Source organism: Neolamprologus brichardi, chromosome 12 (assembly GCF_056152115.1).
Source record: "Neolamprologus brichardi isolate AB-2024 chromosome 12, ASM5615211v1, whole genome shotgun sequence".
Classification (NCBI taxonomy): Eukaryota; Metazoa; Chordata; class Actinopteri; order Cichliformes; family Cichlidae; genus Neolamprologus; species Neolamprologus brichardi.
The window spans coordinates 30,937,077-30,952,217 of record NC_142115.1 but is presented as its reverse complement, the minus strand read 5'-3'; the positions used below and the strand labels follow the sequence as shown (position 1 = coordinate 30,952,217).

Genomic DNA, 15,141 nt, shown 5'->3' with positions numbered 1-15,141 from the left:
AGTAAACTGATTACTGTCAAATGATGTTTCTATGATGACATATGAACTATTATTGGGCAAATACTTTTGTATTAGTAAATTCCAGAGGTTCTAGTTTTTTTTAATAGGATACCCTGGTGGCCATACTATTTTATTTGTGAGGAAAATGTGCTACAAAAACACTCCAAGTAACTGCTGTAATGACTGTTTTCCATGTTGGCGACAAAGACTAAAGTCTTGCAGCTGTTCTTTACACAGTGTGTTGAATAATTATCTTCTGATGAGGCAATGTTTCATTCCAAATGTGGTGTGGAAATTAAAAAAGACTTAAGCAAATTGTTTGGAAGAGATGTTAAAGAAAATTGAAATACAGCTTTAAGTGTGGAGAAACATTGAAAGCGCTGTCTCTAGATGACTGCACTCCTTATCTTATCTCTAAGTTTGAGCCCAGACACTTTCAGAGGAAGCTCATTTTTGACGCTTGTATCTATGATCTTATACTTTCTGTCACTAACAACAGCCTGTGACCAAATGTGAGGTTAGCAAAGCAAAGAAAACAGTAAACTGATTACTGTCAAATGATGTTTCTATGATGAACTGACAGGTCTGCTTTATGTTTAGTGTGTCAGTCTTTCATACTACTCTTCTCCCACTTGAGACAGGAACTCTTCCCCAATCCAAAATGGACAATACACATAATGTTGATGAATAATAGATAATAGCAATGTTATAATATTTCGGTCCATAACACTGATACAAAAGCACCCATCACAATATTTAGAGTAAAAACCTTAAAAAAAACCCCACTAGAACTGGCAAACATAAAATATACAGTAAGGAACTTCTAACCTAGCAGTATAGCTGTAGCCTATCGCTTTTTATAGCTGTTTAAGTTTTAAATAAAAAAGTTGTTTTCAGCTGTCGATGCCATTCTATATGATATTATTATATAAACTGCAGTTTTGGCCATCGATCTTTAATAGTAACATGTTAATACATATATTAATAATTTTGTAATTCATATTTTTTTATTTCTTTTTTTTTTTAAACAAACAAAATGAATAAAAAAATTTATACACTTTTGTAGACGCCATGGTGTCCTTTTTGGCGATAAACAGGTAAAAGCTGAACTATATAAATATAGTTCTGTTATTAAGGAAATATGCAGACTCTTCAAAAAAATAGTTTATAATTAGTGTGCCATTGCTCATAATGGATCATATGTTTCTAATTACTCAAAGTCAGCCTGTAACAAATGTATTTTGGAAGCCAAGTAGAAATAATCCCGTTGACAACATTTGTCAGTTTTCCTTAGAGTTTGGAGCAAAGCCAGTTCAACTGTTTGGACACGCTGAGTCGTTTCTCAATTTGGTATCAAATGCCCATCTGGAGGATAATCAACATCAAATTGTTAAGCATACACACAAAGTCCATAGACAATATAACAGTAACATTTAATAATTTGCCTCGTTAACAATCAATTACTTCCACTTTCTTTAGCGATTCTTTAGTGTATATGATTTGTTATATTGCGTTCTAATGACTAATACGCTCTAGTAAAAGCAAAATTAGTGGAATGCACCTTTATGTTCAGAAGATTCACTTCTTTTTGACACACCTTTCAGGACTCACTGATGAGGAGTCCCATTAAGTATTAAGTATTCTCTTGGCTCTCTGAGGAGGCGGATGCACTTTCTCTCCTCTCCCTTATCTTCCCTGCTTATGTCCTTGTCTAGTCTCGTGTTTTTTGTATTACTTCTCCCTGGAACACTCTCTCACAGTCTGTTTCTAAAACTTAAAGAGAATTATGGATTTGATCAACTGGTCTCTGAATGCTATTGACACCCTTTTCTCAACGAGAAGTCTGAGATTGCCCTGGAGGGACTTTCCCTGCCGGATACACGATGGACGGGTGGCAGAAATGGAGGATCGTGTGCCTGGCGGGACTGTCGATCGAGGACCCTGAAGATATCTACCTATTCGGAACAATGATAACAGGGTTCTTGCTGATCGGAGCTGGCTTGGCCCTGGCTTATCGGAGAATTAAGAAAGCGGAACCGGCTGTTCAAACCCCCCCAAGGCTGCCCGCTGGGATTGAAACGATGGGACGAGGCGCGACTTCTCAGAACGGGCTCATTGAAAGCAGCATGGTTAAGACCTTGGAGACGCTTACAGCTGCCGTGAATACTCAGAATAACACCTCTGAACGTATATTAGGTTACATCAAGGAGAGGCCTGCTCAAAACAACACCTTTGAGCGAAAGTTGGATTACATCGTAGAACAGCTCACTGCAGTCGTGAGTTCTCAGAATCGGCTATCTGAGCAAAAGAATGAAAACACCACGGAACGCAAGTTTGATACCATCATGGGGAAGCTCGCGTTTCTCCAACGGGAGATTGAGAGACCAGTGTCGGAGTGTTAAAGAACAGCTTTGAAATTCTCATGAGTTGTTGCAAAAGAAAAATTACCATCATAATCCGGCTACCCCTTCGGCGCCAGCTGTGGGCTCAAGGCTGGAGCCGAACAAAAACTCTCTGATAACGACTGTGTTGAGTCTGTTCCTTCCCATTCCATGCAAGGCCACCTGGGTTGGCTGGAAGACTGTTTACTTAGCCTGGCAGGGCGAAGGACACTGTCTCAGCTGAACTATGGACATGCACACACATACATATACTGATACTGATAAGCACTCACTGACGCATCACCCTCCCTACCCCGGATCCAATGCCACCTCCAACGCTTACCTCCCCTCTGACGTGGACATTGGGTCAGCTGGAGGCGCAGTCGAAAGATTGCAGCGCTCCCAGATCAGATGTACACACTGGAACACTTTCCCATGTTGCCTGTCTGTGTTTATTGTGCTATGGTGTGTTGATATCTGTGTATGTTTGTTTTCCTTGCTACCTAGCCTGACCTGTCTCCCCAGTGTGATGTTTGTGTATTGTATGTACGGGCGGCAAGTTCTGTCATCTCGGTTGTGGGCAAAAGACCTGCAACTGACAAATAAAGGCTATCTCATCTCATCATCTCATCCCATTAAAGCACTGAGTAAAACAGCAGTACTGTACTATGTTTACTTGTAGCTTTCATATTAAAATGCTTTGTAGAAAGAAATCCAGCCTGTGAAAGAAGGATGGTATTTTTGAAATGATTACAGTGTGACAAGATTTAACTTGACTTGTTTAGGGAAAACAAGCAGAATCCAAATGGCAGTACTTAACTATTTGGTTTGATGTTGGATAGAAAATGTCAAAATATGGCCCTGAAAAAGAAAGTAAGTCAGAAGATGGCACGATATCTCAGGCTAAATATGTCCACACCACCAACACACAGTTCCAGAGTTTCCCAACATCATAAGACAGGCTTTTACGTCACTCACAGGCACATATTCAGATTTGGTTGACATGCCTAGTCAACAGGTGCAAGAACGCAACAGCTGCTGCTTGCCTGCATTGATGCTGCCCTGGGGAGCCCACTGCCAGAGCTGGTTTGGGTTCATCACACATGCTTTTTTTTCCCCTTTCTTTTCTTTTTTTTAACCAACTGTAGAAGCCATGATTTAAAAAAGGGAAAGCAATAGTTCTGTTCCCAGAGATGGGGTAAGTGAACTGATCTTTTGTTACTTTCATTTATTATTCAGGCATCTACGTGACATTTTTTTCCCAAAGGCATGAGCAGATATTGGTTTTTGTAAGTGAAAAAAAAAGCAACTGAAATTAAAGAGTTAATGGCAGAATTCTGCAGATTTTTGGTTTTCAGTAGCAATGGAAAACCCAAACATTAACACCTCTTGACCTCCTCAAATAAGACAGATGGCTATGTTCTCCACTTAGCTCCTTTGGTGCCTATTTAAGAAGCCGCCAGTCTGTGCTCCCTGTTTCATCTGAGCCACGGAGGGACACTGGCTATTCGAGTTCAAATGATTGATGTGGTCTCATCTCTCAGACTGTCACACGCTCCTGATGAGTAGATACTTTATCGACTTCATATTGGGGAGTGTGTCTAGTCTTACTCTTTTAACGACCAGAATCCAAATGGTGACCTCAACCCTGATCTTCAAAGCGTTGATTTAAGTGTAATGTCCCATCAGATAAGTTCTCTTTGTAAGAGAACATAGTCTCGAGGATAAGGTAGAAACCATAAGAAATAGTCCTGTGCTCTGTACAAGACCACTGACAGAAAAAGAGATACTAGCGTTTGAATAATAGCATTAGCTAAGGTGACAAGATTGCACTGATATTTGCTTTTGATGTGGCATCTTATTTTCTTTTTGGCTCCTTTCTGCTGCAAAATATATCTTGGTCAGCTTACACTGAACAGCAAGCTTCTTATAGAAATTGCTTTCTTCTTCTATGCACATATGAAAAAGCCAAAGTAGAAGCTATTTCAAACACAAACAGGCCTGATATTACATTTAAATATACAAGAGGATTTCCTGCTGTTGTTTGCTGATCCTTGCTTTGTGCTTCAGTTTAGGAAAAAAAAAAATTAAAACTGTAATCCACAAAGTCTCTCTTTCCTTGCAATAAGGTGATGGCTTTGCATTTTCACTCTTAAGCTCTGTCGGCTGTATCAGAGAGTGGCCTCTACAGAGGAAATTGTACAGACCCATGTAATAACCCACTTCGCTTATAAAGGGCAGGTGCTTATCTTGTCCGTATAAGATCCTGGTCAGCCTCGTCTGTTGTACAGAGAATAAGTCATAACCTGCATGTTCAGCTCTGTGTCAACCAACCATCTCTAGGTTGGCGCCAGCTCTCAAATGGAAAAAGAGAAAAGAAAAAAAACGGAGGGAATAATGTGGAAAAATCATTAAATGCAGTGCTTTTTAATATTAGTATCATTCTTTTCTTTTGGTGGCTTTCTCTCCCTTTTGTATCACGCACAGTGTGAAACAGTTATAGTTGAGACAACCAGTTTATTCCAGTAAGTGATGCAGAAAATACTTCGATAACAAAATACTAAAACCTGAAGGAGCAAGGCAGGAATCAGCAACTTTTGATCAGGATTGATTAAGAATTTTGCTACAATGTGCTACCAAAGCATTCAGTTTGTATTTCCGTTACTATAAAGATCTCTCACATTCCTTCCTGCATTCGTGGCACTGCTTTTCTTGTCATTTTAAATAATCTCTTTTATTTTGGCATTTAACCTAACACAACTCTGAATTTTAATTGTGAAATTATACAACCGGAATAAGCAGCTTGTTTTAACACAGGCTGTTATTGCATGTAGGTGTTTCCTGCCATAAACCAAGAATTGGCCCTCGTGAAACAAGAGTTTTGATTGGAAGCCAGTATAAACAGTCAGGGTTTCCAGTGTATTTATTCACAGACTGCAGAGCCTTGGGAGAAAGAGGAAGAAGAACTATTAAAAAACACCACAGAGTAACATGGCAATAAGATTGCACCATTTAGGCCCAAAGGCATATGTATTAATAATCAGAAGAATTATGACATTCTGAAACAAGTGACAGGAGCAACAAGGTAAGGAAGTGAGGCAAAGAGCAATGCAGAATTGTATCCGCGCTAGAGATTATCACAGCGCTGTGCTGATATGTTATATGATGCCTATTTTGTTCAATGATATTTCAGTGATTTCTAATGTAGTGCTTAATGGTAGTTGAGTCACATTCATCTTACAGTGTCTCAATCAAATTTTGTTTTTATTAAACAATAGTATGTCATTTCTGTAGTCGGAGCATGTTTAGTGTGAATGGTTTTGTGTGTTTTCTTTCTTGGTGCTGGCATTTCAGTGTTGAATCATCGCACCTTATTAAATCAAATCTGCTGCTGGCAATACAAAATGGAGAATTTCGAAAGACGAGCGGAAGAAGGTCTCATTAATGGATTGCATTCTTTTTTTATCTTTCAAATAATGAATCTTTCTATTAATGTAGTGCTGACTTTGATGTCGATCCACAAGCGTATACACCATTAGTCATGAAACTGTCTACTTCCCACCATATTTAGCCTTTTTTCCCCCCCACTTTCGCACATAGTTTCTTCATGGCTTTGATTACAGACTGCTTTATTATTTATTAACATACATAAACCCAGTTACAGAAAATTTCCGGAACCTTGGAGTCGAATTGTAACAGCATGTGTGCCTGCATGCATCTATGCAGACAATTCCAGTGGCTGCCACTACTGTACATCTAGAACCAAGAAAGAAAAAGGCACAAAACAGTAATCGAAACAAAAAATGTTTCTTTGTTAATTAAGCATCTTGAAAAAATATCTGATAAAACAAATTAATAATAGTTAGATTGTATTTTAGTGGGTTTAAGAAACTGAATATCTTGCTGTAATTTTCTAATACTTTCCAGTGTGTTGTTCTGATGTCATAAGGGAGTGGAATGAACACTAGGGGGCAAGCTTAAGCCTTTCTCACATGTCCAGAGCATATTTAGGCATTTGAGTCTCTTCTTTTCTCTTCCATCCTTTAACACCTCATGTTGTGTGTGTGTGCACCACGTACGTGTTTGCTTCACAGAAGAATACGCTTGTGACAGCCCGTGAACTCACGTTTGTTTGTGTGTTTGTTTGTGTGTTTGTGTGTGGTGAGCCAGCCACATTAATCTTAATCCAAACTAACGTTCGTCACTTAGTATTCTGATTGAGGGACATTGTTCGAACGTCTGGCTTCTTGGATTAAAAATGAATTGCATTCCCAAATCTTTCCTTCTCTCTTTCTTTCTGCGTAACCACACGCGATGTCAAATCTCTGTTGTTGCTGGCTGCGTCTTCAGACGTTCTAGAGTTTCCCTCCTTAGTCTCCTCTGCTTGGATAGTCTGTCTTTGGTCTTTTCCGTTGCATAGTGGCTACAATCTTTCGTTCTCTCCCTCATCTCCTGCCACATCCCACTGGCTTCCTTTCTCCTGCTCATTTGCTATGAAGAGTCTCTCTTATTGCACGGCAGCTCCTTTGCGGTGTCTGCCTCAATTTGCATCATTCCTTGATGTGCAGTGTCAGCTCAGGCCTCCTGATCAAATTCTAACAGCTGATGACTGCTTTCATCCCCTGTTTAGCTGCCCTGCATTTGTGCAGTAGCCTCCCTGTTTCCCACAATTCTTTGCTAATGCAGGAGTGGTGGCCGCCTGTGTCTGCTGGTCTGTCTGCTGTGCTGGTCTGTCTCTTGTTTGTTGCCAGGGATTGGGGAACAGATGGTGTGCTACGTTTTCCCCTGCAGAGGGTGAGTTCTACAAAGTGCATCATTGTGCAAAATGGGTTTTGCTGCAAAAAATTCTTCTACACAGTGTCATATTTGAAAGAAAAAAACAAAAAAACTAAAACATTACCACTTTATTATATGCTATATACAACTTTCTCTTTTGGTTTCTTTACAGTGTAGGCTTTTGAACTTGTTTATCCTATTTATTGTATTAAGAATCATTTATATGTCTATAAACATCAAACAGCAACGTTTTTTAAGTCTTTGAGTGAAATCTTAAAGAGCTGAACATCCGATGAAAACTAAAGAGAGGCTTGGGAATTTCTTTGTGCCAAAGTAATGTTGGATCTACAGTTATTTGACAATTCCAAAGTTCTTTAGAGATTATATACTTCAGATGATCTCCCTTGACAATACTGCTATACCAAGAAATACATTTACAGGAAACCAGCACCAGTCCAATCACGTAGGCAGGACTCCCCTCTGGGAGGATGAGTGGGTTTAGTATGGATGGTAACTCTCAGGAGGCAGCACTTCCTTAATACTACCAAGGTAGATTAATTCATTTCCTACTAATGGTTGTTGCCACTGATATTACCAAAGCACACAAATAGCAGTGATTGGCAGGATTGGGTGATGTAACCTGTAGGCCCTATCGTACAAATGGTCAGGCCAGCTGAACCATGTCACTCATCGCAGAGTGCGTTTTTACGACAAAAAAAAAAAAAAAAAAATCAGTTGTGTCTGGCCTAGTGCCAGGCACTGTGAAGCAAAGATTAAAACTCTGCTTTCGCTAATCATAACTAAAACCATGGGATTAGTCATTGGAGATAGAGTCAAGGTCCTTGCCCACACAGCTAATTGAGCTCTTATCTTGGCATAGACAGTAATACCATTAATCACACGTAGCATGTCATGTTCACATGGATATGTGGAAACTGCATAAGCTCCCAGTGAGCTCTGAAAGTCCATGGTGCTTTGTTTTTAAAAGCCCCAACAGCTTTGTGAATGTTGTAAATGTGTATGAAGATTAGCATTTTGGTTAAGTTGAGTTTGTGTAAAATCGTAGAACCAACATTGACACATTAAGATTTGTTGATTTGTGTTTATATGTTCAATTCATTGCAGCGCTCTTGCATTTTGCTTTGCTAGCCAGACTAATGGCAATCTCATAATTTCCTTCTTAGAAAAAACACAGAGCATCTATTTTCCTGTTTACTCTGCTTCACTGCAGGTCATTTACCTTAGTTGCAGCAAGAAGTGAAAGCGCAAACATAATCTATTGTTAACCACTGCAGTTGCTGCACAGCTGCTATTTATAGATGCCCTGGAGAAATGCGCTGCCTACCTGTGAAGATGAATGTCGTTACAGTACTTGCTCTCTGTCATACTTGTTTCAAAGCTATTTTGTTCTTCGGAAAACGTGCATAACCATCTTCCATTGTCATGTCAAATTTTCCTCAGGAGAGTGCAAAGTTGTTCTTGTTTCTATTCATATTTCCTTTTTCAAATTGCACAAAACTTTAATTGCCAGCCAATGATGGTGTCTGTGAGAAAGCCCTAAAACATGAGTGCTCACATCAGTGTGCACTAGTAAATTAGCATGACAGTGGCAGGTGGCTGCATTGGGAATGTGGGGGAGGTGGTGAAGAAGGAAATACAGATATGAGCCAAGCACAATGATTGAAATCCCTGCTGTCAGGCGATGGCTGCTCAGGTAATGTGGCACCGTGCTCCTCTAAGCAGAATGCAGTCAGTAGGAGAGTCGACTTTAGAGGTTTTCAGATGAGAGGGGATCAAGCGGTATTTTGTCCAGCGCCGTCTGTCTTTCTCTTTTTCCTTCTTGTTTTTCTAACAGGGCCACATGTTCAGCAGCATGCATATGTGAACAGCATGCTAAACTACCAGCTAATAAAATTGCATAACATGAACAGAAGCCGTGCATGTAAACACAAACAATCAAAGAATGTTAAATAGAAATGAGGATTAACTTAAGAGACTTGATGGCTTTTTAGGAGTAGATTCTGGGATGTGGAAATGCCACAAGAACAACTTAGAGCCACAGTTCTCAAATTGTGGCCCAAGGACCACTGGCAGCACTTTGTAACATTTTCCTTGACCCTTGACTGTGACAAGCAAGAATGCAGTATGTAAATTATAGTCAGTTCATATTCCTGCCTTTCAACACACATAAAAAAGATATAACAAACACTGTGCTAAAGTATCTGTGCATTATTGTACATCATTATCACATCTTGATCTCATGATAGGGTGAGGCCAGGTCTCACAATGGTTTCACCCCAAACCCCTGCTAATAATGACCCACACTCTTTTTCACACCTTGGCTCATGTGGTAAGCCACATGATCAATAGTGGGTCAACGACCCTCTTAAGCAACAACTCCCACTAGGGCTTAAATACCTGGGCCTCTCCACCATTTAGACTTAGAACTGAAGAAGCTTCTCAGATGGGGAGGTGAAACATCTTGAAGAAACTAGTCCAGTTGCTTTTATTTCCAAGCTCCTTAAAACTCACGGATCATAAGAAGTTCATTTTCACACACATCAAATTCCCGTAAAGATAACATGTTGTATTTAGTGAGTTTTGCAGCAACTTACTAATAATTGTTTGTCATCTTTGGTGAAGTGACTCAAAAAACTAAAGTAAATTTGCAGCTGTTAAGATATATGCTGTGAGATTATATAAGACAAACACAGACCTGGGATTGAGGTGGCTTTTGAGTTTTGCATATATACAAATTGAACCTACTGAACTTACAATGTGATGCAATTAGTCAGATAAATCTCAACACAACAAAACAGGCACATAATATAACACAATATGAACATTTTTTTCCCTAAAATCAACTTCTGAAATAATTTACCAGCTATGTTCAAAGACACTCAACATTTGTAGTATTTTTGCAGTGGTAGATCAGTTAATTCTAATCTAAATATTTGTGCACTGTTTAATTTTGGGACGTGTTGGCCATCTCATTTTTATTTTATCCAACAGCTCCCTCAAACTCATATTCTTATATTTCGGTGCTGTGGGATTCTAAAACTGAGACTAACATACTTTCTAAAATTTATGTAACACATAGTGTTTGCCTCGCTTTTAACATTCAAAACGCTGGAGTGTTATAACCTGAAAAAAACGCTAATAGCACTGGACTACTGATTAAATGGTAATCTCACATTTTGCTGCATTGCGTAGAGCATTAAATCAAAATTGTTGGGGCATGGATGAACCAAGAGTACCATTAAAAGGTCTGCAATGCATTTCTATTATTCAGACATATCAGGCCCATTAGCACAAGAACTACAAATGGCATTCGTATTACAAGCCACTGAGAGCTTACAAGATGGAGCTCGAGGGAGAAAGGAACAGCTGAAGGATGCAGTTTAAAAATACCAGATTGTTTTTCTCCAGGGCTGGAATGACTCATTACCCAGGCAGCAAAGCAGGAAGTCTTGTCAGTTGGGTCATCCCACACTACAGTGACACGCAAATTGCGCCAGCGCATCATTTACAGTGTTACAGTTATTTTGGAACTGTGACAGCAACAACAATACACACAAATACTTGTATGCAATTTCATATAAACAGATACACACACATACACACCTGTGTTGGAATCCGGTTAAGTGATGTGTGCAAATTGCTTTAGGTTTTTGGATTCTGGGAGGCAAGCTAAGGTTTCAGGTGGCCGCCATATGCTGGTGTGTTTATTCCCCTCTTCTCAACTCGTGACTGTTTTGTTCAGAAGGGAGGGGTGTAGGCTGACCAACCCATTGCTCGGACACTGCAGCATCACTGTGAGTTACTAGTGGTCTGCCACTCTGGTCTTATTGGATAGTGTGATGTGTTGCACACTTGTGCGTATATAACCAAGTTTACACTTCCCCTCTCTATCTCTGGGAGCAGCCCAGGAATTGAAGAGGTTAGAGGGCGTATTGGGGGCATTCTGACATGGCACTCAGCCTTGGATCATCCCTCACCTGGGAGATAAAGAGCAGGGATGATGATTTCCCAGCATGAACTGAGCTTTGGGCCAATGCTCGACCTTTTCAGTAAAAAAGGTTACTGATCCGTGGAGGCCTCTGATGTAAAGAACTGCCCTTATCAGGCCAACAGGGAGGATGAGGTGGAGATAGTAGACAGGCTGATGTGAAGAAATTTAACTGATTCTGGGTTTGGCTAATGTCTCTCTGTTTTCACCCCTCTTTTTGTTTTCTGTCCTTCCTTCCCCGTATACTTCTTATCTGAGCTCCCCTGCAGGAAAATCCATTTTCCTGCACTAGGCCACTTTGTCTACGCAGGGTGCGGCGGTACTGAGGCGGGTGGTAAATAATGCACATCTCTTTCCCCTTTCATTATTCCAAAGGAGCGAGTGCTCGCTTTAAGACGCTCTGTGAAGTGCGCTTATTAAACGAACCAGGCTTCAGCCATTTCTTTTTGTTTTTAGGGGTTGAGGTTAGGAAAACATGTCCCTAAAAAATATCTGTTGGAAAGGCCCAGTATCCCATTCTTTCCTACTCATTGAAACTAAAGAAGATTCTAGATGAAGGCCTTTGCAGAAGTTGAGATCCTAGAATCAACAAATACCTGCTCTGTTTCAGAACAATAAGATGGCTAACTCTGTGTTTTGTGTTATGACATTTACATCAGAAAGTTTGAAAGGCTTACTTATCCTTTCTGTCTATTTTGCATTCTCACAAGCAAAATATTCACTTTGAAATGAAACACTAAGAATTTATTAGAGAATGCCCCTTTCAAGTCATTCCAGTCATTCTGTTCATATGCAAACAAATGTGGTTTTATTATTCACCACTTATTTTCATAAAGGCCTGCAACTCCACTCCATTTGTATTCCATTTTCAAGTAAATTGCCAGTGGTTGTCATTTTTCTTTTAAGCACAGTGAGTTTTCTACCGTCTGCTTTGCCTCAGCACATACTGTCAGTGGTGAATCGACGGATGCTGGCCAAATTCCGCTTCAAACCTCCAGATTTCACATGCTTTGGGTTTAAGTGGAAGGTCTAGGATGAAGAATGAATCAGATGTATGCGGAGGCAGGGGAAGATATGAGATCCTATACCTCACAAATGTCAAAATCCACCTACATCTGCTCACAGACAGTATTGCTGCCTCCACAATTATTTACCGGGTTTTCAATAGTTTTCATTACGCAACTAGATTCCAGTGCATTCCTCTGACAACACTATTTTTGAAAGAATGGCCGGTAAAAATCCAATTTGATAGGTGCAAAACATTGCTAAGAACACTGCTGTTGTTTCAGGGCAGAACAGCAGAAGTAGGCCTCGTGATATTGGCCGTAATACATTTGCTTGCAGGAACTGACTCAGAAGATGAAAGGAAGAGAGAGGTTTGTCTTTTTCAGGTCAACATGCCTCCGGGGCTGCCTACACATCCAAAATAGATGGATCTACAAGGAAGCTGGACAGAATTAGTTAATGCTTGCAGTCTTCCACAAAATTTTTGTATTTCATCATTTTCATTTTCCTGTGATTTCTTATGACTCATCAGACATCTCTGTAGTTCATTTACTGTGTGTCTGATGAGTCATACAGAGGGAATAAAACAAACTAAAGAATAAGTGCGTGAGATGATGGATCCATAATTCCTACCCTAAAAGATCACATGCAGTTGGATCTGCTGTAAATTATTGGAATCAGTTAACCGCTGACATTACGGTATGAGTCAATAGTATAAATATTACATGCCTACATACAATTACACAAACTCAGTGTTTTATATCATGCAGCAAACTGGACATTAGCTGCCCCCCTCATCTTATTTTCTGGAACTCCCATATTCATCTTCTTCCTCTTGGGATCTCATTGATTTCCTTTTCCTAGAGGGCAATTAAATGTCATTAAAATGTTATTAAAACGCCATACCTTTTTTAAGAAGGCATGGATCTTACATCCCGCACGATTGCCTTTTCATCTATTTCAAAGGTATACTTTCCCGTGTGTCATATAGCTAAACAATTTGTTGCCAGATGACAGCTTGATAACTGCTGTGCTGTATGACAGATATCACAGCAAGCTCTATCATTTTGTCTGTTGAGCAGTCTGTGATTTTGCTGAGAAAAACAACACCCCCCGACTTACACTGTTTTGAATCGTACTGTTGTGCTGTGGTTCAAACATGCTGGTCAGCTGGGGCCCTGTGTAGGTTTTTCATGTTCTGTACCTGCGTGTGGCTTTCCTCTCACAGTTCTAGGGACCTGCTGTCAGCTTATTTGGTGACTCTAAATTGGCTGTAGGCGTGGATCTGAGAGCAGGTATTTGTCCTTCTGTGTTTGCCCTGTGTTTGAATAATGACTGATAAAAAAAATAAATATTACAACACAAAAGAATTAATTCATTTTTATAACATAGTGGAAACAATTTATGAAAAAGACTAATGTATTGAAAACCTAATGATGATATTGTAAACATGCTGTTAAAAATACATTTGTACATATTCAACAACAACATTAGCAGTCATTTGTGTGACTTCAACTTATTCGCAAGTTATTCGCCTGGCTATCTATTGACTGCTCCAGTTATTATTCTCCTTTTATCTGCCTTTTGCTCTTCACCAGCGCCTAAGGGAAAAATCTGTCTCTTAAGCTGCTAAATGCTCTACCATGTTCCCAGAGCCGCCTACTGTGACTAAAAACATTGCTGATGAGAGAAGTGAAACTTAACAAAAACAGATAACTTGCAGACAAACTATTTGAATTTGCCGAGGAAAAAAAAGGCTCGAAGGGGGAAAACAAAATCAAAACTCAGTAATCATATTCTCTGGGAGCATAACAACAAGAAATTCTTCACATTGTTACACAAAAATGATTTGTATTACTTCAAAATCTAGAACTCTGCCTCCAGTACCATTTCTGAGGCTTCAGTAAAGCATCTCTAACAGATGAAACTAGAAGATACCCCTGCCTCAAAATGAATGACGTGAAGTAAATGAGCTGTTTATAGACAAATGTTTTCATTAGATATCGATAGTTTTCAGTTTAATTATATCACCACTAGTGGAGTGTAGGGCACATGTAACAAAAAGCAAAGCATTTTTTAGTAGCTGACAAAAGTACCAAAAAGACTTAACAAAACATGAAATTAACAGTAACCAAAAAAGACAAAGAATAGCAATAAACAATATGACAATGTACTTAGGAAATCGAAACCTGAAGAAATAAACAAATACAAAACTAAGAACAAAGAATCACAATGGTAAATGGATTGGTTCTCATATATATCGCTTTTCTACTCTGTCCGAGCACTCAAAGCGCTTTATACAGCTAATTCATTCACCCAATCACACCTATTCACACAAGCACTTCTAAGCTTGAGTGCTAAGTATCTAACATTCATACACATTTACACTCCGATGGATGCATCGGAGAGCAACATGGGCTTAGGATATTTGGCATGCAGACTGGAGCAGCCACTGGAGCAGATCGAACCACCGACCTTCTGGTTAGTCGCTGATCCGCTCTGCCACCTGAGCTACAGCCACCCCATTTGCCACCCACAATGAAACCAAATAGAAAATGAACTAATAAAGATAGAGCTCAAAGAGCACACATTAAACACGATACAAAAGAACACAGAGGCAGTAAACAGATTTTTATAGTAACAAGAAAAAACTCAAAGTACTGTAATATCCGTGAAATTGGCATCATGGGAAATCAAAACTTTAGCTAACATTATTCGGACATCAGCAATAATGAAAACAAGCTGAAATTACCAAATAACAAACCGGAACACAGAACTCAAAATACTAGTACACAAGTAAAGGGGGAAGGACAGTGTACCATTTCAGCTTGAGTGCCTGACATATTACTGTTGTGATTAACTTTTTTAATCTGCTAAAAACACATTTTACATGTGGTTACTAGCAATTGTTTGCTCAAATCTTCTGCGCATTTGTGTATGTCTTAATAGGGAGATCTAGTCCTGGAGGCA

General features: G+C 39.5%; 1 protein-coding gene and 1 pseudogene across 1 annotated transcript in view; both read left to right on the top strand.

Annotated features, from left to right (window-relative positions):
- The window catches only part of rtn4r (reticulon 4 receptor), a 45,536-nt gene that overhangs the window by 19,355 nt on the left and 11,040 nt on the right, over positions 1-15,141 (top strand). The gene's annotated exons all lie outside the window — the stretch shown is intronic.
- LOC148100284 (uncharacterized) lies at positions 1,787-2,402 on the top strand (annotated as a pseudogene).